We start from the raw sequence: 2,852 nt of genomic DNA on the forward strand, positions 1-2,852 counted from the left end.
CCCAGTATTGTACAGTACCACTGAGTAAGCTGCACACACCTAACAAAGACTACAATCAGAAAGTGCCTTCTAAATAGCAACACTCTGGCTTAGAAACTTTTCTATCTCTATCAGCCAGGATGTGGTGAAATTGGTGATACGGACACCACGGTAGCCACTGGTGACCTCTTGACACCACTCTAGCAGGGACTGGCTGGAGCTGACCAGGGCAGGTGGTGCCTGGCTGCCCAGCAGCCTTCTGTCCTCTTTGGGCTCCTCTGGGGAAGAGGCCCCCCGAGGGCCTGGGTACCCCAGCCCCTGCCCCACTGGCCACCTGTGTCTCAATCAAGCTGGCTTCTGGGAGGCTTTCCTCAGCTTCTTTCCCCTTCTGGGTTCCCAAGACCCCAGATTCTGCTTCCTGGGCCTCAAAAATACCAGACTTATTTTCCAGGGGCTCAAAAACTGCTATCTCTGCTTTCTGGGGCCCCAAAGTCAAAGATTTGGCCTCTGCTTCTCCCAACACTCTAGCCTCTGCCCTCTGAAGCCTCAGAACTTTAGTCTCTGTCTCTGGTGTCCTGGATACTTCTGCCTCTATTGCCTGAGCCCCTGAAACTCTTTTTTCAGTGACTGTGAGAGCTCCCCAGGTCCCAGTCTCCTGGATTGCCAAAGTTTCTGTCTTTGCCTCTTCCAACTCTGTAACTATAGTTTCTGTCCACTGGGCCCTCAGAACCTCAGCCTCTACTGTTCCAGCTTCTGGCCTGGAAGTCCCGGAATCCCCCACCTCTGTCTTTTTAAGCCCTGGCTATTTTAGGTTCTATCTCTGGGATTTCTGAGCCACCAACTTCTATTTCCTGGGTTCCCAGCATCTCAGGCTGTGTCATGTCTATCCACAGAGCCCCTGATTCCCTAACCTCTGTTTCCTGGGCCTCCGATATCTCAGACTTTCCCATCTCAGCAGCTATCACTGGACCCTCAAAACCCCCTATTTCTGTCTTCTGGGTCCTCAATATTTTCAATTCTATTGTCTCAATCTCTGTTCTCAGTATCCTAGAACCCCCAGGCATCTCCTTGGCCTTTAAGAGTTCAGTCTCTTCTACCTCAGCTTCTGTCCCTGGCCCTTCTGGAGCCCCAGCTGAGATGTCCTGGGCTGGGGTGTTCTGGGCTCCCCTCTTCAACGGAGGAAGCTGTGGTATCTACAGCAGCAGCAGCAGGTCCGGGGGTCAGGGCGCTGACAGTGCTGGGTGCAGCGTGGACAGAGGATCCTGGGGCTGGAGTGGGATGAATGATGTCAGCTGGGGAGGGTGCTCTGGGGGTGGAATTCCAGCCTGGAACAGAGCAGGGCTGGGGACGGTGGTGGGGCATGGCAGCCCTGTTTGGCTTCACAGCACTTTCCTTTTGTTTGGGTCTGCATTCACATTGGCTGTGTTCTTCCAAGGACATCTCCCCCAGCTGACTGCTAGGGTACTGGATCATGAGGATCTGCATTCGGGCTTGGTGTTGCCCAGTGGGCACACATTCCAGGCTGTTGTCAGGGCAGCAGCCACCACAGCGTTGCATGGTCACACAGCTGGGCACCTGGGCACCACTTTCTTCTGGTGATCAGGGGCATCAAGCTGGGAGACAGGGGCCTGGGCGCCAGCCAGCTGCAGCAGTGCAGCGAGCAGCAGGTGGCGGAGTAGGGGGCTCATGGTGCCCGCCGGGGCCGCGGTCCAGGGGCTCCCACATCACCCTAGCCTGGCCGCACAGGGTGCAGTGGCAGCCAGAGACCATGGCAGGAGCCGGGGTGCGGGGATCAGGGGCCAGGGGGGCAGCTCCTCTGCAGCCCCCTCCCAAGTCCTAGGAGCCGAGCGGGCGGGCGGTGGTGGCAGTGGTGGTGGCGGCAGCGGTGCTGTAGGGCGCGGGCGCCCCTCCTGCGGGTGGCAGGGCCGGTGGTGGCGGGTCCCCGCTGGGTGGCTGGGCCATGGCACGGCTGGAGGGCCGTGAGTTCGAGTACCTCATGAAGAGGCGCTTGGTGACCATCAGATGCAACTGGTTGCAGGGCTCGGTGGACGTGAGCATGGGCCACTCGAACTTCATCTGGCGGTGCCACCTGGAGATCTTCATGCCCCGGGCGGTGGCCATGGTGCAGCTGCCCCAGAGCCCGCGCGGCCCCGGCCGTGGGTTTTTTCAGTGGCCGGAGAGAGGGCTGGAGAGGGGTGGGAGATGCAGATAAAGGGTCTTGTCTACTTAGACCAAGAATAAAAGGAAGGAAAAAGGAGGAAAGGAAGGTTTAAAATAGAGAGTGTAAAGAAAAATACAAAACCAAACCCCCCACTTATTAAGATAATTAGCACAATTATCAAGCACGCGCACCACATCTCACTGCATTCGCTCGGACCAGTCCTTCTTTCACTCAGACACGCGCTGCACTCACCACTCTCACTTTCGGGATCCCCGAGACTCCTCGTGATTCTCCCAAAAGGCGTCCACTCGGACTGCCTCAAGGTAACAAGCTCGACCTCCTCGTCCTCTGGCGCCAGGTTTCTGCCAATCAGGCTTCCCCCCCAGGGCCAAGACACTCGGACCCTAGGTGCCGGGACTCGAACCCGGACTTCCCTGCTTGGGACTCGAACCCGAGACCAGACACGGGATGGTGATTCCCGCTTTATTCTGGATTTTACAGACACGAGGGAGCCACCCTCGATTTACACTGCCCTATCCAGAGAAAAGAAACTCTGCCCCCGTTCGTCCTTTGATCCCCAGAAGCCCCCCATGAATCCGGGACAAGCCCCCAAAATGTTAGGGTCCGTGACTCGGTGAGTCTCTTCTGGAGAACAAATGCACGAGTATGGAGATGCAAAAATCAAGCAGAGTTTTACTAAACCAGCTAGCTG

The 2,852-nt window shown here is 57.0% G+C and overlaps 1 pseudogene; it reads right to left on the minus strand.

Moving 5' to 3' along the window:
- Window positions 1-778: 778 nt before the first annotated feature.
- Window positions 779-1,667, minus strand: LOC115068103 (annotated as a pseudogene).
- Between the last annotated feature and the right edge of the window lie 1,185 nt (window positions 1,668-2,852).

Source organism: Nannospalax galili, unplaced genomic scaffold, assembly GCF_000622305.1.
Source record: "Nannospalax galili isolate Female #2095 unplaced genomic scaffold, S.galili_v1.0 scaffold208, whole genome shotgun sequence".
Taxonomy (NCBI): Eukaryota; Metazoa; Chordata; class Mammalia; order Rodentia; family Spalacidae; genus Nannospalax; species Nannospalax galili.